Source organism: Saccoglossus kowalevskii, chromosome 10, assembly GCF_978046115.1.
Source record: "Saccoglossus kowalevskii chromosome 10, keSacKowa6.1, whole genome shotgun sequence".
Lineage (NCBI taxonomy): Eukaryota > Metazoa > Hemichordata > Enteropneusta > Harrimaniidae > Saccoglossus > Saccoglossus kowalevskii.
Genome location: NC_140650.1, coordinates 24,534,909 through 24,558,269, shown reverse-complemented (window position 1 = coordinate 24,558,269; position 23,361 = coordinate 24,534,909). Strand labels below are relative to the sequence as shown.

At 34.8% G+C, this 23,361-nt stretch overlaps 1 long non-coding RNA gene across 1 annotated transcript; it reads left to right on the top strand.

Annotated features, from left to right (window-relative positions):
- The first annotated feature begins 2,090 nt into the window (after positions 1 to 2,090).
- Positions 2,091 to 12,508, top strand: LOC146737982 (uncharacterized). Its single transcript, XR_014930801.1, has 2 exons — positions 2,091 to 2,345; positions 11,353 to 12,508. It is a non-coding gene; the product is annotated as an uncharacterized LOC146737982 (long non-coding RNA).
- Positions 12,509 to 23,361: the final 10,853 nt, after the last annotated feature.

The following is a 23,361-nucleotide window of genomic DNA, read 5'->3' as shown; positions in this document are numbered from 1 at the left end:
AGTAGTCGATACTCCCATGTTCTCGATAGAATTTGATCTGTCATTAGACAATTACGAGCGGTTGACCCCTACCACTGGGTGAGTGTGCCACAAACTCGTGGACATGGAGGCAAAGCTCACTAGATTAATTCAAGAGAGATACATTTCTGTATTTGGTGATACAAAATATGACTACGTCGCTAAGTAGTATTATGATACACGTCTTGGATACGAATGTCGTATTTTCTCTACAGGCCGCCGTGGAAGGGATCCGATTCACTGTTTCATATGTGCACGATGATCTATGCCATTAAATCGCCGTATTGTTAATTTCTCGTTTTAGCTTTAGGGATGTAATTTTATATTATGATTGAAATCGAAACAAAGCGTGACAAATGCAAATTTTGGTTATCACTAGATATTCGTCATAGGAGATAAATGACATTGATTTGGACATCAGAGTAGATATATGGGCACACATCGCCTCGACAGTATTTCAATGCATTTCATCAAAACGAATAAGATTACATTAGAAACAAATTAATATTCTAAAGCAGAACGATTAAGTACATGATGAGATTCTTTTTTTTTAAATATTTTGGCATTTGCTTCTTTTTTGGCAAGCAATTGTAGTATATAATCGTGAGAAAAACACAGCCACAACAAGTCTTTATTTGATATGTAGCAAAGTTTATTCTTTTTAATAAGCAATTATTTGAAAATAAAAATCGTATATGTTATGATATATTCTGTCAAATAGATATCCATATTCTGGTTAATAATACTAAGTGAAAAAAATGAAAATTGTACTACAAATGGTTCATTTTTTGAGAACAATAATTATATAATATGTTTCAAAATAATGCTAAATATTCTACGGATATACACACAAAATACAAATTAACAAAAACAGTACTATTATAGTAAAAAATATAACTACAAATTGTTTCAATCGATAATAAATTACACATTTTTCGAAAAATCATCTGTTTGAGCGCTGGGAAAGACTATATTGCCGTATATATGGTATATTATATATTAAAACTGATGAACAGTTTGAGAATTACATCTACGAATATAGGTAACTAATATTTTTCACAGATTTTTCATTGACGCATGTGCCAATATCACCATCCAGTTAATATAACGTTGAATTCGGTACCATAAATTATACATATATTAAATTTAAAAAAGGTTTAAAAACACAATCCATTTATACATTGATATTCTGTTAGATTGGTATATATAAATATATATATATATATAAAAATCGACATATATATCTAAAAATCGACAAAATTGGAGTCTTGTATTTATTGTGAAAGACGAATGATTCCAAGGAAAATCAAATAATGATTAACAATAAAACAATTTACTAATAAGATGGAGGTATTAATGAAATGTAAATCAGATAAATCTCTTTCCATGTATTAACTAATTTGCAAGCTAAATTAGCGAAACATTGCGTTAATTTCTGAAACGAAATTCAACACGACTGTTAGTAGTCAATATGACCTACTATAATTGAAATTGGCAAGCCATAAACTTGGCCTCGTGAGTGTAATAGTCGCCCGTCTATATTATCGGCGTCTTTAAAACAAACTCTGCATATATTCAAAGTCTTTTTTTGCACGAGATAGATACTGATGGTAACCATGAAGCACGGACAAATCCCAAACTGCCAAGTCGTTTTCATTCCTGGTAGCAAACCGGGCTTGTAAACTCACTATTTCGCTGCGATGCACAGAGCTGTAGGCGAAGGGAAGTCCTTCCGATGATCTGATTCGTTCAACCTGCGAAGAAGACATTGTTTAAATTCACTGCCATGAATTTTATGAAAATACTCCTAGCAAACCGAAATCTACTTTGTGAGAGGCTAGTAGTTGTTTACACTAGCACCGGTGTCTACATTGCTTGTAACAGTCGCGGTAAAACATGAACACTGAACAGTCCCACCCCCTTATGTCTGTCTGTACATGATAAATAGATTTATGCTTCAACAACCACCAGTGCTAGTAATTGAAAGCACCATTGAAAGCGCGATAGGGAGTACAAAGATCGGTTCAAATAGCGAGGACAATAGCATCACTATGTTTGTATGCCTCGCCCGGCGGTGTCATTCGTAAAGTACTGCTAATGCTAGGCTGCAGAAAAAAGAGGTCGTCTTACCAACGCCGTAATGTAATTTGCAACTTGTTGAAGTCTTCCATCCATTTCGCGAATATCGTCGACAAATGTCCCATCGTCTGCATGGTTGACTTCTTCGTCGGTGAGTACTTGCACAAGGTGGATACGAATGATTTCCAGATCGTCTCTGTTTGTCTGTAGCATGTCTAACATCTGAAAGCAGCGATAACATATGAGATGTGAGTACATAACTATTAATTCGTTTACTATTACGTATTACTGACTAAAAATCGATCCTGTCCAGACAGGTCAAATGGAAGACGTGTCTAAAAATCATTTTGCTCATTATGCATGGGGGAAATGTTATTGAATAAGATGTAACACTCACCGTCATACTAAACCATTCACTATTTGACCTGGCTGCAGTTGGTAAGTGTGCGAGGGGAGTGACAGCGTCCAGAATTGCATCCCTACTGTGAAGACTAAGCCGTTGACGGCCCTGTATAGGAGACAAAATATAATTTAATAGAATTTAATCGTGTTATGATTGAACGTACACGCATATAGTTTTTTTTTACCTTTTTCATTTAACCATAATAGATTTTGCACTTTAGATTTTGTACAAAAGGTACATTGTTATTTATTCGACGAAGCGCTTCGCTTTCCGAGAATTCGCGATAAATATAGCATGATAGGCTTTGCCATGGTAACGCTTTATTGAAACCTTTTGTTGAATGTCTAAGGTTGAATTTAGTACATTGACTCATTTAAAATGAACGTGAACATGTAAAGTTCATTCTAAAATTAGAAAGTGGAAATAAGACTTTTCCCATCAACCAATCCAAACTATTTATGTTCGGAAAATACGGCAATATTAATGGCTGGAAATATATGTATCCAAACCCAAAGGGTTCTTGATTTTGCCGCTCCAATGACAACCACGTAATACCATGTTATAAAACCCACTTACAAATTGATGTAATGCCGTTCTGGATTCCTCCATCATTATTTTAATATGACCGGTAGTGATTTGCATGATTTCCTCATTCGTCATTCTGTGCACAAAGTCATCTGCTATAATGTCATCAACGCTTCTTTTCTCAAGCTGTCTAGTGTGACGGGCGTGGAGAGGAGTGGAGCAAACAGCTAAAATCGAAGACAAAACATTAAATTGTATTTCAAAAAAATCTGAGACAAGAAATCGTACCGTGTACAAATAATGTATGTTATAAAAAGTAAAACTCGTTCTCTGCCTGCAAACGAACATTTGGTCTCTTCTAATGAATTAACTTACAAAGCAGAATCATGTCGCACATAGGGGTGCATTGCTAGGAACCAGATGAAATTGTGTTCCGAATAGTTGATATAATGGCATTTTGAACAGCAAATGAAATACTCGGTTTGGCACATTTACAAATTACGCGACAAATGACCGACAAATGAATCCAACGTAAAAAGTGGAAGCGGAAAAGTAGAATTTGGAATCGTGCCTCTGTCATCGACCTACCTGTAATCATATATAGCATTACCGTGACTAAAGTTAGTAATAAAGCCATTCTGAGTTGATACCCAAGATCAAATTTTTGTTCGTATAAAATAGTATACTATGGTCGATACTGAAGTGGAATCTCACCTTGTGTTTACTTAACGTAATTCGATCATATTTATTACCTGATGGCACCGGAAGTGGGTTTAAATATAGACTGATATGACTTGTAGGATAGTCAAAGAGGTCACCAAAAAAATCCCCAAATTGTTGTTTATCTTGCGTTACCTAGTGACTGATCGTTTTGTATAGGATATTTCCTATAGCGTGCGATGAATCCACAAATACGTTAAACTGTTAATCGGACTTCCCTAAGTTGATTAATTGAGGTAGGAGCAATGACTCACCTTTGGGAACAGATCGTTACATGAATTGTATAGTTTTAACAATCGTAGGCTTGGTTATTAAGTCTTTCATTTGTCTACGTGCGGTTAAAAGAATATGTTTTAAATCACGTTGGTTGAATTCAGACGCCCGAACTCACTCACTAAACATATCCGTTAATCAATGGCCTGAAATTACATGCACTCGGAACAGTAAAAATGAAATGTACTTAAATGTTGGGGATCAATATGTATTCGCCACTTAATCATACTCAGGGCCAACATACTTCTGGAACAGAAATTTCTTAAAACTTTGTTGAATTGTTCTTGGTAGTTAACCAGTTAGCTTTCATAAAATCCTAACAAATACACCTGGATATCGTGGATAAGTTTTGAATTACAATCCACAATTTTGGACATATTTTCTAATTCAGAATGGCCACCGAGGTAGAGATTAATGCTATAGAGTGATAGGAAAACCGCTGAGTCGTTATTTCTATGTAGATGAGTTTTGTGCACCGATTTATATTTGCTACTTCGCGTTTAATATTTGTTGTGCAAAATTATTTGTTGTGCATTTATTAATTGTTATCCGCGTCCGTCTATAACATCACGTAAAATGATTGTTTTTATGTTTTTTTAAATGTTCCAATATTTGTTTTATAAAAAACAGACTTGTATAATTGTAGCACAGGGTGGGTATACACATTATGGACATAAACAGCGCCTCGGGCCATACAGCCAGAGTAATAGATTCCCAGAACTGAATTCTTGACAATGGACATTTTTATTGATCTGAAAAAGGTGTGCAGCCCACTGTCCGATGGAATGCCAGGCGTTTTTGCGTGTCATGTTAGTGGGTAGATACTGGTGTTTTTTTTCACACGCGACGTATATATACTAACGCCCACAGATGGAGATTTCATGACGTGAATTTTTAACAGGATAGTGATGAAAAGTACGACAAAGGTCATTTATGCAAACGTACATTTTCTTTAAAAAACATAAATGATTTTATTTTATTTTATTTTGTATTCAAATTCTTCCGCGGATCGTCGTGGAAGCTAGTCAGAAGGCTAAACACTTACCGTCACAGACCACTACTTTTATTTTAGCATTGCGGCATGTCGTTGTGTGGTCAAACCGATTTGTCGGTGTTTTTTTGGTCGAGTGAAGAATGATTAAGGGCTTGTTGTTCACAATCTATCATGTGCCGGATCACCGGTCATATGTATCACTGGAGAGCATCCCAACATAAAATGACAGATTACCGTTGGAGAATTCCTCACGGTTCCACAGTTCCGCATTCTTCGAACTGATCAATGGAAATCCATTCTGATTAGTAATACAAACACGTGCAATTTTGTTCTTAAGAATATACTACTTTTATTTGTTGCGTAAACTGTGAACGTTTTTTGTTGTTGTTTCCCTGTATTCATGACTGCAATGAGCTCCAATGAAATTTACTGACAGTGTAACTTGGCCGCTAAGTGAAAGTGTAAAAAACAATATTTTATATTGCTCTCAAATTCACAACAATATTCCGTCATTTATTTAGTAACTTAGTGCGTGTGGAAAAATCTTACTTTTGAAGAGATGTAAAATCTTGGAATAACCAGTTCTAACTTGAGGAATTTTTTTTTATTCTCGAATTGATATAATAATGCATATAAAATGTATAAAATCGAAGTCAATCTCAGGTTCACCAATGATCTCATGCAGGGATGGTCTACTCTTTGTATTCTAGCGAATGTTTATTATTTTGTGTTGACGATGTTTAAATTTGCAACGACAGTAAATTTAAAAATCAGACCTTCAAATCAGTTTTCGATTCCAAGTTAATCAATGTAGCTTTCGCTCTCCGTTCATAATAATATATGTTTTGCTAGCTGTGATTAAAATAGATTAATTACTAATGAATATAATTAGAACTAATTGCCGACTTGAAAAACGATTGACCTATGGGTTGGGGGCGATACAATCTGCCGAACCCGTGTGTTTCTATGTTCACAATACACGTTAAGCAGCGGCAGTATATATAGTCTATGACCGGCTCAAATTTGCCTGAACGCCCACTGATGATTTGTTTTGCCCAAAGTGGTTTTACAATACACCTAAGCTTCTTGATCTATTTTCAATGTACTAATTCCGATAGATTGAACTAAAACTAAACATTTACAGTAACAGTGGAATTCATATCTCCGACGTATTTGGATAATTTATCGCAACTGCCAAGAAAATACATAATGTTGTGATAGAAAGCCTAGATCGACAATATATATTTCTAGCGGACAATGTGCAGCATTACATCTCAATATGAAAATGTGAGTGCAGAATAAATGACTTACAGTTGAAGGTTGTTTTTTATTTAATTTTTACTAAAAGAATTACATAAAATCTATAAAAAATTCATAGCACTCAATTATATACATTCTACATCCAAACAGGAAAAAAGTCTGCAGCTTTGTATTATTATTTGTACTATCTGTACTGTGCAAGGTGTAGTATTCGCTTTTGATTTAATTGTGAAATTGGGGAGAAGACTAGTTAAAGTTGGTTTCTATTAATAAAATACGTATTTCATGATCCAAAAAAACATACAAGTATGGTTTATACATAGAAAGTTTAATTTGTTAACATGCATATATTCCCTGGGGGTCAACAACAAGTTGTCGCTAATTCGGATGTAGGAACAAATTATCAAGAGAATGCATAGTTGATAACCGATGGCACATCCACGCTGCCGTATGTGTTGCTTCTATCCAAAGTTATCGCCGACAATGTCACATAAGTGTTCAATGCCATCGCCCTTTCAAGCAACTTCCGATATTATAATACGCGATCGGATCGATAACTTCATGATATTAATGAACATTAGAACAGACATCTGGTGTTACGCAATCAACACAAAGAATTCCGTATTCTCTACTGAAACTGCTCAGATACAGCCCTAATTCTTGTAGGAATACACATGATTCTATTGTGTCTTCTTCATCGTCGCCTGAAAAGCTGCCGCTAGCATCCTGAGTTATTTGCGAAACGCGTGACACCATCTCGCCAATGTCCACTCCTACGACGCAGTTCAGCTGTTAGTCAGAAAAAACAAAACAAAAAAAACAATATAATTAACGTAATTCTTAATTGCGTAACTGCATCGTGCTACACGGGACCATGGTGGCCTTTTTAATTTTCATAAAATGATGAAAAGGTATGTTTTTAGTATGTTAGCGGAATCATTAATTCTATCATCTTCGAAACTATACTTACCAACGATAACAACCCAATCTAGATCACTTAATAGTATGAATGGTTTAGGCCAGGATATATTTAAATAAACTAATAAATAGAAAAAAAACATAAAACAAGTAACAACCATCACGTGCATTCTAGCTATTAAATACAAAAGCAATACATCCAAAAAAATAATTCAACGGAATAAATAAATGAATAAACAAATAAATAAAACAAAAGTGTTCAAAGGTTTGACTAACTAATTGCTATGAACTTACCACTGAAGATATCGATCGAAATAGCCGTCCAATTAGCATATTCATTTGAGTCCACTCGCTGTTTATGTTTGGTTTCACTTCTCCTAAATGCTCGGTGTACAGAAAAACGTCGGTCGCCACTGCTATCAAGTTATCTAACAATATTCCTTCCTGGGAAATGTGAGCATCATTAGAAAACAAAAGCATACATATTTGTATTTTCAGAGCGTTGGTGGCAGTACTTCGATACTTTCAATTATATTCGGGGTGATGGGAAAAGTTGTTGAGACAAAATTGAAACAATTTAAGTTACGTTAGTGTCACCCTTAATACAGTGTGAACAAATAAGACCAATTGTTTCCGTTATGGAAATTTGCAGGATACATTAACGTCTGTTAGATAATGTTGCAAACAAAACAGTCGCGGTGTGTGGTGAAATATCGCCATGAAATTAAGCAGATACGCTGTTGCGTGTCTTACATACACGCCAGTTACAATGCGATCGCACCTGGTATATCAGCGGTATTTGGCGCCTTCTCATATTCAACAACATTCTTGGAAGATTCAGATGTGTTACGAACCGGAATTCGTCTTGGTCGCATCCCTGTTGATATCAATAAAATATCAGGTTTACAGTTTTTGACGTTTGACGATGTTGTAAAGATTATTACGTAACACGTCAGCAGCGGTAACAGATCACCGAAACACGTATGCTGGCTGACGTATAAGTAGAAAGCCTAAGAAAAACAAATGCTACAACAATACCCGGAATTCGTACAATGTTTTCTTGAACTTGCTTCACTTGGAATTGTGCCTCGTATAAATGGCAGATCATGTATTCATACAGCAGACTCCTTTCGGGGCAGCCACCTGAGGGCGCTGCTTCCAATTGACCAATCGGAGTTGTCGATGCCATGAGAAGACAGCACCAAAACACAGCAACTGAAAGACAGAGTTGTTGAGAAAAAGTCGTTAGTACAAATATAGATGATGAAGGTCTGTTTAGGATGTGTTAGGAATATAACCATTATTCGCTGGTGGACAATTGTAACCAGTAACGCGCCGCGTGTTCGATATGGGTTTCCAGTGACGTAAACAACACGTGTAAAATACGCTGTTTGTTTACATACAATTTAAATGGGCGATGCGCGATACGCGATAATCACCATGTATATACACATAAAACACAAGTATGCTCACTTGGTACTTACATTCCATGAAAAACATATTATTTTAAATATATTACGACGCTTAAAACGAACTACGATGAATTCAAGTTGGAAGGAGGGTGATGTGTTCCGATGTTCCTCCGTCTACGCAAAATGTATTTTGTTTCGAAAGTTGCTGTTTTTATAAGTTTTCCTCCTGATATATTCAAAATCGATCGTTAAAATTGGTAATATTACCGCAGTCGGAAATCGTCAGTCGTCACTTCAAATTCCCACATCTATTTACCAAGCGTATTATCATATGACTAAAATGTACAATATAAACTTACTATTGCTATTATCCAGCTTACACCATGAAATTTCCAACAACAAAAAAAATATTAATTTGCAGATTTATATTGCCATGTCAGTGTGTGAATGTTTTCTATTTCGTCGTCATGACAACAATGATGCTTTGTGGTAATTCCGTAATGGCAGACTAATGACTGTTCTTCACGGTGATCTAACATAAACGTCGGGACCACTATTTACCTCGACGTATGTGTGTTCTACGTACGTGGTTCAATTCTTGTGGCATATATTATCTCGTTTATCCGTAGAGAATCGCGGTTCGTGCTCGGTTCACTCTTACTTTGAAGGCCAAAGTCACTGACCAAGATTCATTCATTCGCGAATTCAACTTTCAAATTGGAGGAACCATGTAAAAGACTGTGTTCGTCTCAGTCTGGTTGATTCCAGAATAGTTCATTAAAATTGCTAAAATATCGCTATGATAAACACGTGTCCACACATTCCTCGCTCGCACCGCACACTACAGGAAATTATCTATGTGAAGTCAACGTTGTATTTTTTGCAAAAATACACATAGTAGTAATAGAAGCAGTCGAAATGAAATTTGAACTTATGTCATTTGTGATTTCTTACAGCCGCTTGACACCGAATGACACTTTGAGCAGAATTGGACTGTATAAATTTCCACAACAATGCGGCGCTATTTAATAGAAATATTACATAAATATATCTGCGTTGACTGAGTGCCCATTCTCGTCAATCCAATTTGTGTCGGTTGGTGTATATTTGTCTCGTATGGAACACACGAGAAACACGATGAAACTGATGCAAGACTATACATGTCAACTAAATATGTACATTTTAGAGGTGATTTTTTTTTTTTTTTTTTTTTTTTTTAAATAAAATGACACAAATTTGTAAACATAATGCAGTTACAACACGATTAATGAAAACAACCTAATATGCAAATTCTAAATGCAATCAAAATATAATAATGAATATATAATAGGTCTAATGTTTTTACAAGGCATCCACTGTAATTCATAGCTTATGGCGTGTATAGCCATTACCTATGACGTATATAACTTTACTATGACGTATGAATATGTCCTGAAGCGAGCGAAATCACAAAGCTCTTCCGACTGTGATGTATCCGAAAAGAATATATACATTAAGTACATATACCAGTTGACATTTTCTATCAAACCTGGCCGATCAGAAAGAAGCAAAATTCTAAAGAAACACATTTATTTGTACTGATTCCTCAACAAATCGATTGTTGGCCATACATTGTTAGCTAAGAATTGCTTCTAATGAATCATTCAACATATTTCCTTTACTTTTACAATTGTTTTTTTTTTATTTACAAAATTGCAAATTCCATATGTAAATTAAAAATATTTAAACACCTCAAAATATTGCTCGGTAACAACTTGATATATACAGGCGCTGTAGAAATGTCTTATGCAGTTGTAAGTTGGGTACTCAAGGCTACTCAAGGACTAGTGGGTAATTCCGATGAATAATATATGATTTGTTTATGATATGATTACTTCATGGATTTAAAAATTGTTCAAATTTTATTGTGAGATACCTCAGGTGATTTAAATTAATTTCAATAAACAGTTTTTGTTTGAACCCGTGAACGACAGTAATTCTTAATCCCTTTTCATGTGAACATTTTCCAGAGCCCATTGGTTACAATCTGAACACCGCATTCTAATCAGGCAACTAAATCCACATGCATATTTCAAAGTGTGAAAAGAAAATTTAGTAATTAACAACTTAGTGCAAATACACACATGTCAATGACATCATTGACTTAGCTTCGAAATTCCCTGATGCAATGTTCAAATAAGGTACATAACGTAATATTTATACACTATTCCCTGACGTAGTATTTACGTAAGATTCCCTGACGCAATGTTTTTTTTTTTTTACAAAACTTCAATCCAAGTTTCAACTCATCGCGGTATTTTGCATTCTAAATTGAATATTTTCACTATTTTTACCACAATCACGTACCCAAACCTAATTTTATCATATATTTCAATTCCTTGATTACAGCCATTTCAACGAAAGCATTTATTAGAGTGACGTATTTATGAATGAGCTGCAAAATGATTTTTTTCTTATACATGTATATGATAAGTGTATAGTTTCACGTGGTTTCATGTGTTGTGCATTAGAATTGCTAGTTAATTATTTAGGGGATAAATAATAATTTGTTCATAACCTTAGTATTAGTAGCAGGCCTGTAATAAAACAATTAATTTTGTTTCAAATACTGTAAATTTTAACAATTGGAAACCAGACACGAGAATCATTGCTGAATAGTCAAATTATTAATATAACTGGACAATTAATATAAAGATGCTCTCAAAATAGATTTTATTTATTAATTTATTTTTATTTATTTATTTATACAGATTTTCATTACCAAATTATGTTCCCCAGAGGGTATGTCCATGGAAATATATTGGAGTTTGGTTGACCGACTCACATTGCCAAGGAAGCGAAGCCTATGTGGTTGCCTGAATACCACCAGCCAATAACAAGGAATGTACATATCATAATTCAATTCGTGTAATTCGAAAACATGGGACAATATTTAAGGCATAAAAAACATGTATAGCTATGATACAATACCCGAGACGATCTACTTAATCATTCCAACATATAAAAAAGGATCCACTGATGACCCGGGGAATTATATAGAGAAATTTCCTTGCTCAGTTTATTTGGTAAAATTTTTACTTCGATACTAAATAGACGGCTGTATTTTGGGTAGAAGCACTTGGTAAGATCGATGAAGCACATGCGGGATTCAGGAAAGGTTACTCAACGTTTGGTAACATTTTGATTATGCAGTCAATTATTCAAAAGTACATTACCAGAAAACGGGGAAAATATTATTGTGCGTTCGTCGATTTTTCGAAGGCCTTTGGCACTGTTGGTGGACAAAGGTCGTGGTATATATGTGGTATATGTGGTATAGGTTGTGAAAATGAAATGGAATAGAGAAAAAACAAAAGTTGTGATTTTTAAAGCTGGTGGACACTTGTCTAAGAATGAAAAATGGTTTTATAAACATAACGAAATCGAGGCAGTTTCCTATAAATATCTTGGAATTGTATTTTTTCTTTTAGAGTTCTATGGTCGACAGCAACAAAGGTTTTAGCACAACAATCCAAAACGACCATGTCTGCCATTATGAAAATAGGTGACAAAACAGGTACCCTAAATTATGATGTATTTTTGTAACTTTTTGACTCCAAGATTTTGCCAATTTTAACATATGGTGCTGAAATTTGGGGTTTTGACAGTATGATTGCCTGGAACGAATCCAGTTTTTTGCTTGTAGGTATTACCTTTGTGTCTCACAAAAATCCCAAACAGTTGTTTATTAGGTGAGTGTGGGAGGTATCCCATTTTTTCTATATACCGCGAAACGCTGTGCAAAATATTGGGCAAATTAATTAACATGCCCCTTAATAGATATCCCCGCAAATGTTATGATATGCTTTACAGTATAGAAGAGTCTGGAGTTAGAAATAAACATACATGGATTACTGATATAAAGAATTTGTTGTTTATTTGTAATATGCATAATTGTTGGTACAATCAGGAAGTTAACAATACAAGCACGTTTATGGAAACATTTACTGTTAGATTAAAATGTACGTTTGAGAAACTCGTGACATATCGCGAATTTAAAACAGCGTTACAGCGCGAAAAATATCTTACTTCGGTCAATATAAACTCCCACAGAAAAAGCTTAGCAAATTGTCGTTGCTCTTCGCACAGCCAAGGCATCGAAACTGACAGGGGAACTCTTGAGAGAGACCAGCGGCTTTGTAAAGTCTGTGATACAAATCAAATTGAAAACGAACACCTTTTAGTATGTCCAATTTATTCCGAATTTCGTCAATTGTATCTTCCAAAATAACTATTTCAACCCTCCATCTTTTCATACATTTGTAGAATTATTAACTTCACAAGAAACCAATATAATTAAATGTTTGGTTGCCTATGTTTATCACACATTGAAACGTATGGACGATATTGCTGATTTTTGAACTTGTAAATATATATATATATATATATATATATATATATATATATATATATATATATATATATATATATATATATATATATATATATATATATATAGCACCCGGGACGATCTACCTATAGCTGTGGTCAAGTAAAATGAATGAGCCCTGGAACTAGCATACAGCGAGTATAGAAATATCGAGCAGTGGCGTAAATTCGCATAATACGATGTGTAATTTCATAGTAATGAATGCGTAATCACAAATTAAAATTACATTGGAGCAAGGGACTCCGTGATAAGAGTTGGGAACATAAAAAGGAAAAAAACACATACATTTATTTACCAAATTTCTAACTCCCCGAAGTATCAGTGACATAAATCCATGTAATATTTTTCATATCAACCCCCCCCCCTACCCTGAGCGGCACATCCATGCACTCAATTTGACGTCACTAGCCAGTAACCTCCTAGAACGGCAAAACGTAGCTCGTTGTTTAAAATGTGTGAAATATTATGAATCTGAATATTCTCACTATATACAGATATGCGTAGCCGTTTTAAAAGATATCGTTGCTTCTAATTCTCCCAACCTCACCGTGCGTGACAACGCAAAAGGATCATTTCACCACTGAATCGTCTCTGCTGATGAGCAGTGCGTGAAGACAGCGATAGAACTAGCCAATATTAGTGTAAGTTTAATGAATTTATCGCGGCGCACCAACAAACTTGGACCAATAAGATGAAGGTGTTGACCACGTACTCAAGACAAACATACGATGTGACACATTGAACTCTATTCAGACTTTTGCCGTGACTGACGGCGTTAATACATGGTATAGTAATTAGTATGTATAATCCCACGATATAAATCCTAGGTGGGCGCAAAGAATACGAGTGATTATCGCCAATGTTTCGCAACTACCACTAGAATAGCAGGGGAATAGCATCAATCTTTGCTATTCGCTCGGATTGATACAAAACTCTGGCGGAAATCACACGAGTCTGAAATAACAAATAAATATATAATGTACTGGAATATAGTTAATATAATACCTACACATTATGAAGATTAATAACCAAATATACAAATGAAATCCCAGTTGAATAAAATTTTACAAATATCACAACAGCTATATCCATATACATAACCATAAATAAATGTACATGTCAATCAAAATAAATAAATAAATAAATAAATAAATTAATTAATTAATAAATAAATAAATAAATAAATAAATAAATAAATAAATAAATAAATAAATAAATAAATAAATAAATAAATTCTCTATTTAATCATTACATTTTATTTAATTACATTTTACATATACTATTTTATCTAAATTCTATTTTGAGAGCATCTTTATATTAATTGTCCAGACTATTCAGCAATGATCCTGTCTGGTTTCCAATTGTTAAAATTTACAGTATTTGAAACAAAATGAATTGTTTTATTACAGGCCTGCTACTAATACTAAGGTTATGAAACGTAATTATTACATAAATAATTAACTAGCAATTCTAATTCTTGTACATGTTTATTTTATTTTATTTTTTACTAAAACGGTTTAGAAATGGCCGATGAAATCATGTTGAGAGTGTGATTTACACACAAATATATGTATATGTTACATATGAAAATGAATTCTAATTTTTTTAAAATGCGTAATACGTCCACATTCTGCCTGGCCTTTTCTTCAGTCGTGACGTCACTAGCTTTTGTGATTATTAGCTTGTAGGATAAGATATTCTATCATTTGTTTCGCAGAGGGCGTGTACACAGTTGCAAGATGGCGAAGCACGGCTAGCTGTCGTTCGTTGATCAAAGCCAAGTCATCGTATGGTAGCATGTCTCCCTCATCGAATGGCGAAATGTCATGGCCAGTCGAAAGAACCTCTCGCTGGTTTATTATCGAAAGCTGAAAGAGTGAAAAGGTTAGAGTCAATGTGTGGATTCAGTTGACGTCAGATAGTGATTTCGCACTGAAAAGTATAACTTGAAACAGAGTTGCTCATGCACGCATAAATGAACAAGTGTGGTGGAAATACGTACGCACATATTTCCTAACAACTAGTGTTCGCCCCAGGTGGATGGAGAGTACTCCCATAGTTGGACGGTATACGGGTATACGGGTATGCGCCGATGTTTTTACTCCATTTTACGATTTTAGCAAAAGTTAGGACATATTTTTGCGAAAACGCCCTCAACGTCGAAAAGGAAGCATTCCAACCCCAAATCCAGATGAGAGTACCCTTCCGGATCGCGCAACAATCACAGAGAATGGAGGGGACATACAACTGAAACACTGATTATTTTACATAACATAAACAAAGCGTAACGATGCTAACGTAACGATGCTAAGTCACGTAACACTAAACGTAAATACAATAAATTACGCAGTACTTATATAAACAACAACAACTAACACAAAAACACGTCTGTACGTGCGACTCCATAAACTTACAAAATCGGGAGCCTCTGTTAGCTGTGATAGAAAACATTACGTAAGAGGTCAATGAAATCAAGCAACATAGCGAATTAACAAAACTAACCGGAACGGAAATGAACCATCGCAATTCATATAAAGTGACCGGTGCCATAATGTGGTAACATGGTTCAAATGTTTTTGTTTTTCTTTTAATATTTAGCTGATAACAGATTCAACTTACCACGGAGTTAATGTCCGTTATCGTACGCCTCAATCTCAAAGCAATCTCTTGGAAATCAGTCGCAAAATCACCTCCAAGTTGAGCGTTGAAGATCTCGTCCTCGAGAATTAAAACAACAAATACGTGGAACACTTCGAAGTCATTTCTTACCCTCACCAGTAGGTCATTATCCTGTTTGCATAACAAAGGAAACTGGTTACTTCGCGGAAAATTTCTGTCTCGTAATGTATGTCTATTTCCTAAGCGGTATGAATTTCAGAACATAAACGTCTAAATTTCGAAACAGAGTAAATAAATGAAGTTCGATTGATATGTTCATGTCCTCTGAACATAATGCTTGTCAACGAATGGTAATGTCACGACTATAATGTTTATCTGATTGCATACTTAGTCTAATGCAATTCGCGTCATAGAAACGACAATTTCTACCATGCACGGTTTCCAGGTACGACTCACCGATGTCCTCATCATCTCTATCCTTGTGAAGGAACGTGGAAGTGTCAGATGCGGGTAGGCACTGATAACTTGGTCAACGTCAATGTCATGGAAACGATTAATTTTCTGATGGAAAACAGAATTAAAAAATTAATAAATTAGATTTTAAACAAACAAGGCAAGAGAATGTTGATCTGAAGCAACGTGTCACGTAGAATGCACGAATTGATGAAATGTGTTCACAACCATACACTGAGGGTTGAACAGAATATACAATACATCCAAATTATACACATACATTCAATTAAATATGGCGTGTGTTTTCTAGTCAGTTAATTAAATCAAATTATGTAGACGTATTTATATGTATCCTATACACAATGACGGTTCAGCGTAAGAAAACAGTGAAATCATTTTCGATATCTTATTGGTCAAGGCAAGCAATCTAAATATGTTGACATTGATCATGGCAGCAATCAGTAAATATGCCAATATCTCAAGAAGAGAAATGAGAAATTTATTTATTCGATAATTTCTGCTAGTTCCAAATGTCAACTATAACATGTTTGCGATACAGAGCTTAATACGTGTGTAAAACCCACAGGTTGAATTGCTTTCGAAATTATTAATCACGTTAATAATACGTATCTCAAACCGCAAATATATTGATGCTTCAAATATAATCTTAATGGCGTAAATGGCGATAATGGATATTATTTATGATAAAGGATGAACGCACTACGATGTCTTAAATGCGCGCTCATATATTACGATTTTTAAGGTTTAAAACTAATAAATGGGATGACATATATTTCAAATTTGTGACTCTACAAAATCCTATTTATTTAACGCGTACAGTAATTTTCAGGTTTGCCTTGCGCATGCTCGGAATGACAATTACTGCAGTCGGTAATAAATAAATCTAAGATTATGTTAAGTAGTAGCACCATTTACACTGATTAAAACAAAATAAATTAAATAAATAAATCTGATACTGTATGGTCGTTCGCGAGATATCGCATATGTATTTAGTTGCTATATCGTATTGATGAAAAACGCGAATATCCCAATAAATATCAGCCGGGTTTCTATTGTTATTATGATTCACATAAGGTACATATACTTGTATCATGGATTCATCACTTAGTATTGCCGATGGGGGCGCTTTCCTTGATCGTACTTACTCTGAAAATTATAATTTTTTCCCGGAAATTGTGGCGCTGATGTTGGCGTGGGTTTCTATTTTTAAAACGGACATATCAGCGATGCTGCGTCTGATGTAGCTACTGACTTACGTGCCACGTGTCAGTGTCCAATGTCGCAACAACGCAACCACCAAGAGAACTTGGCAACTGTAAATGTATTGGTCAAATTCACAATAGCAGAGGATTGGAACTAAGTATAACTAAAGCAGACGTGGGTTAATTCTGCGAGAGACATCGTAGATTTGATGACGTAATCAACCACACATATTGGGCCTCAATTAGTCATAAACATTTTTCGTGTTCGGAGTTGCCTAGTAGTAATATGGGAGTTCCGCAGATTTTCCCTACGTATACCGTGACGCAAGAGTGAGGTCGATTTTCATTGAAGATGAGTGTGGGGATCGGAGAGATCGAACGTGGGCGTGATCCTCTACCGGATATATTTAAGTTAAATTTACATTAATATGTATGTTATTTACTGACTACATTATACGTGGAACCGTGCCGTTCAATCATAACACGCCTCGTTTTTGTTTTCATTCTGAGACTCATATAATAGGTGTACCTAAGTTTTGTGATAAATGATATATCAGTGTTTCGGTATTATAGCAACGGTTTTAATATGATAATTTGTTAACTGATTACATATTGTTCTGTGAATGGCTCCGATGCAAACCCGTTAAGCAACTGAGAATACAATGGGCTACGCCGCGTACTGTCCGATGAAACCGCTACCCACTGCGTTCCTGTTTTCAAGGAGGAGGGGCGCGGTCATTTTTGTCTGATACATAATATCAGTCAATGAATTCATCGTCTTTTTTCGAGAAATTGTATAATGTATAATGATATTTGCATTTGTAATTCGAAAGTCCAGGCTAAGAGTCTAGGTTATGATAAGTCAGTTTTTATTTCTTCCTTCATTGTTTATATCTGTTGAAATGTGTCAGGGGAACATGTTTACAGTTTGTCAATTCGGCATTCAAAGATAGAAATAGAATATTTTACACTCCATGGTTCACAGATTTTCAAAAAAATGGTTTGTCACCAACATTTTCTCTAATATTTCGTACTTAAATAGTGGGTTTTCTAAAATAAATTCTCTGAGAAAATGGGTAAAAATTGAACATCAGCAACAAGTGTTGGATCCATTTGCATAAATTGTGCCGCCACCGGGATTTCAACAGCCACGTTATGCAACATGTGTAAGTTCATACAAAGTCTAGCCATTTAATCAATAAAATCTTGTCTATATTCGATTCAAAAGTGATATAGTGTTAACACATTTTTAAGACATAAACTTTTTTTGAATTAATGCAGTCATGGGTACTTAGATCCCTGATTACATTTGCACACCTGGTCTCAAGCGTTCAAACACATATTTTTTCTTGTTAAAAACTAACATGACTAATTTAAAAAAGGAATTGAAGCTGAATATTATATTTAACTCAGTTTACCTGGCATTAGTGAAACCAAAAATGCGCCTTTTTTATCGTATTTATTCCGAGGTCACATTTTGTGTATAGTGCAATAGCACGTGATTATTATACAAAGAATACTTACAAAACTGTCATAGACTGCTTTCACTTTTTCCCTCAGGTCGTAAATCTGGCATTGCAACGTGGTGTATATCTCTTGATTGTCTGTAAGTCGGATCTGTGATTGGCATGGATACGGTAGGGGGTTGCTGGCATCAATGACACAAAGCAGAGATGCTGCCACTAAACAAGATACCAACTCTAGATGGATGGATACATAATTATGAAAAAGATAACAAACTTTCATAAGAATAATTTCGAGAAACAAAAAAACACTCGTGATTTAAAAAAAAAAAAAACGATAGTTGATACAAATTGTAGGTTTCTAGAAAGTACGTGTTACTATAGTAACTGAATCATCATGCATTATATCGCCTAGCGTACAATAATACACATTTCGCAAGCCGTACTTTACGACTACAAAGCGAATATTATCCAAAATATGTCAACAGATGATTATGTTTTACATACCCATCAAAGGAACCTCAGAATGTTGCCAAATTGTACAGAAACATGCACATATAGGAACCCCATTGACCACTACACCCTTACATATATCGGAAAATGCAATTCAGAACGGATATAGGCATTATTAAATAAGGGTAAAGACCATCCAGCAACGTTAGGAAGAAGTGTATCAGTAGAACAGGAAATTATAACATTTAACCATATTCTCCTTTGAGCTATCTTACTGAATACGGTGTACGAACTCATCTTAATAATTGAGGATTACGAGCACTCGCACTGTAGTAGGTGTTGTCGAACGAAATGTGTTTCATATAATGAAACGTTTTTTTTTATAATACTATATGAAAGTATTAATAAGAATAAAATAAAAATGTTATTTGGGTGAAAACCCCCACATTACTCACGATTACGTTACACGTTATTTCCGGCGTACCAGTCTGTTTCCTAAAATATATTATAATACAAATGTGTAATAGACAGCGTAATATTTCTTAATTACGAAATGTAACTATTTCTATATGTTATACTTCCGGGTCTAGCTGCCGTGTGGGCACAAATAAGCGTTATCGGAAAATGTAATCGTTTAATCACTTTAATAAGAATATTCAAATTCCTGTGACGTCGGAAATTTCCATCCTCGACGGGGATGCCATGTACGAGGTGACGGAAAATTGCTGGCAGTGTAACATACTAGCAGTTGTAGTGACTAGAATATTTGACACATTGTTATTGTTTGATGTTAGCTATACTACTGTTTAAGGAAGTCGTTCTTGGTGTGAATAACACCAGTTGTGGTTACAATTTATGAAGTTGTGACTAATATCACTACAAACTGGAAATTTAATTTAGATAAATCCGATTGTGTAAACCGAAAACTCTAACGTATTCAATTTCATTAAATTACCCTGATCGTTTGATAGACAAGATTATGTAAACTCATATTTATTTTTCCATCTGATAAATTGGATGCAGTTTTGTCAGATAGTTCTATTATCGTGTTCGATATGGAACGCATAGTCACGTATACAACGCGTGTAAAATACATTATTAGTTTTCACGAACACGCGCTGCGTGACGACTGTAGCGCTTTGAATTCTGTACAGTGATTGGTCAACCTGGCATATTCAAATGTTATTTACAATAGATGGAAGTTTGGTCCAAGTTTTCTGATGAGCTCTCTTGTCCAAGCGCAAGGCTAAATTGCCCCTTATTGCATAGTGTGTATGTTTCTTTAGACATATGATTGTCTCAACCACGTGTTCCCTCTTGCTATGACCAATTTCGATGAGACTTAGTTGCTATAACGCTAGTACAGTGGCGTGGTTGTCTGGCAGAACTTTACAAAACGGAAACCCTTCAATTCTGTCGGATTTCAACCGAAATTTCAACCGACACGACCATAACTATGTCCGATTTCAATCGTTATGTATTCAAAGTTATCAGGTACATAGTTATTCACAGAGGGCTACAACTTTAACCTTAAATTTCAAGTTGACAGAAAAATTGGTACTATTGGCGGTTTTGATCCAAAACTATTTACTGCTTTAGCTTCCACATTATCGCTTTAAAACTATAACACAACATTGACAGACATGCTCCACAAAATATATTTGGCAGTTGCAGAAAATGAAAATCGATGCGAAAATAACTCGGATTTCAATCTATATGGCCATAACTCGATCGGGTTTCAATCTATATGGTCATAACTCTATCGGGTTTCAATCTATCGGTCATAACTCTATCGGATTTCAATCTATACGGTCATAACTCTGTCAAATTTCAATCTATATGGTCATAACTCTATCGGATTTCAATCTATCGGTCATAACTCTATCGGATTTCAATCTATATGGTCTTAACTCTATCTGATTTCAATCTATACGGTCATAACTCTATCGGATTTCAATCTATACGGTCATAACTCTATCGGATTTCAATCAATACGGTCATAACTCTATCGGATTTAATTCTATACGGTATTAACTCTATCGGATTTCAATCTATACGGCCATAACTCTATCGGATTTCAATCTATAGAGTCATAACTCTATCGGAATTCAATTAATACAACCATAACTCTGTCGGATTTCAATCTATACGGTCATAACTCTATCGGATTTCAATCTATATGGTCGTAACTCTATCAGATTTCAATCTATACGGTCATAACTCTATCAGATTTCAATCTATACGGTCATAACTCTATCGGATTTCAATCTATATGGTAATAACTATATCGGATTTCAATCTATACGGTAATAACTCTATCGGATTTCAATCTATACGGCCATAACTCTATCGGGTTTCAATCTATGTGGTCATAACTCTATCAGATTTCAATCTATCGGTCATAACTCTATCGGATTTCATTCTATACGGTCATAACTCTATCAGATTTCAATCTATCGGTCATAACTCTAACGGATTTCATTCTATACGGCCATAACTCTATCGGATTTCAATCTATAGAGTCATAACTCTATCGGAATTCAATTAATACAACCATAACTCTGTCGGATTTTAATCTATACGGTCATAACTCTATCGGATTTCAATCTATATGGTCGTAACTCTATCAGATTTCAATCTATACGGTCATAACTCTATCAGATTTCAATCTATACGGTCATAACTCAATCGGATTTCAATCTATACGGTCATAACTCTATCGGATTTCAATCTATACGGTCATAACTCTATCGGATTTCAATCTATACAGTCATAACTGTATCGGATTTCAATCTATACGGCCATAACTATCGGATTTCAATCTATATGGTCTTAACTCTGTCGGATTTCAATCTATACAGTCATAACTGTATCGGATTTCAATCTATACGGTCGTAACTCTATCGGATTTCAATCTATACCGTCATAACTCTATCGGATTTCAATCTATATGGTAATAACTCTATCGGATTTCAATCTATATGGTCTTAACTCTGTCGGATTTCAATCTATACAGTCATAACTGTATCGGATTTCAATCTATACGGCCATAACTATCGGATTTCAATCTATATGGTCTTAACTCTATCGGATTTCAATCTATATGGTAATAACTCTATCGGGTTTCAATCTATACGGTCATAACTCTATCAGATTTAAATCTATACGGTCATAACTCTATCGGGTTTCAATCTATACGGTCATAACTCTATCGGATTTCAATCTATACGGTCATAACTCTATCGGATTTCAATCTATACAGTCATAACTGTATCGGATTTCAATCTATACGGCCATAACTATCGGATTTCAATCTATATGGTCTTAACTCTGTCGGATTTCAATCTATACAGTCATAACTGTATCGGATTTCAATCTATACGGTCGTAACTCTATCGGATTTCAATCTATACGGTCATAACTCTATCGGATTTCAATCTATATGGTAATAACTCTATCGGGTTTCAATCTATACGGTCATAACTCTATCAGATTTAAATATATACGGTCATAACTCTATCGGATTTCAATCTATACGGTCATAACTATATCGGATTTCAATCTATACGGTCATAACTCTATCGGATTTCAATCTATACGGCCATAACTATCGGATTTCAATCTATATGGTCTTAACTCTATCGGATTTCAATCTATATGGTAATAACTCTATCGGGTTTCAATCTATACGGTCATAACTCTATCAGATTTCAATCTATACGGTCATAACTCTATCGGATTTAATTCTATACGGCCATAACTATCGGATTTCAATCTATACGGTCATAACTCTATCGGATTTAATTCTATACGGCCATAACTATCAGATTTCAATCTATACGGTATTAACTCTATCGGATTTCAATCTATACGGTCATAACTCTATCGGATTTCAATCTATACAGTCATAACTGTATCAGATTTCAATCTATACGGCCATAACTATCGGATTTCAATCTATATGGTCTTAACTCTGTCGTATTTCAATCTATACAGTCATAACTGTATCGGATTTCAATCTATACGATAATAACTCTATCGGATTTAATTCTATACGGTATTAACTCTATCGGGTTTCAATCTATACGGTCATAACTCTATCGGATTTCATTCTATACG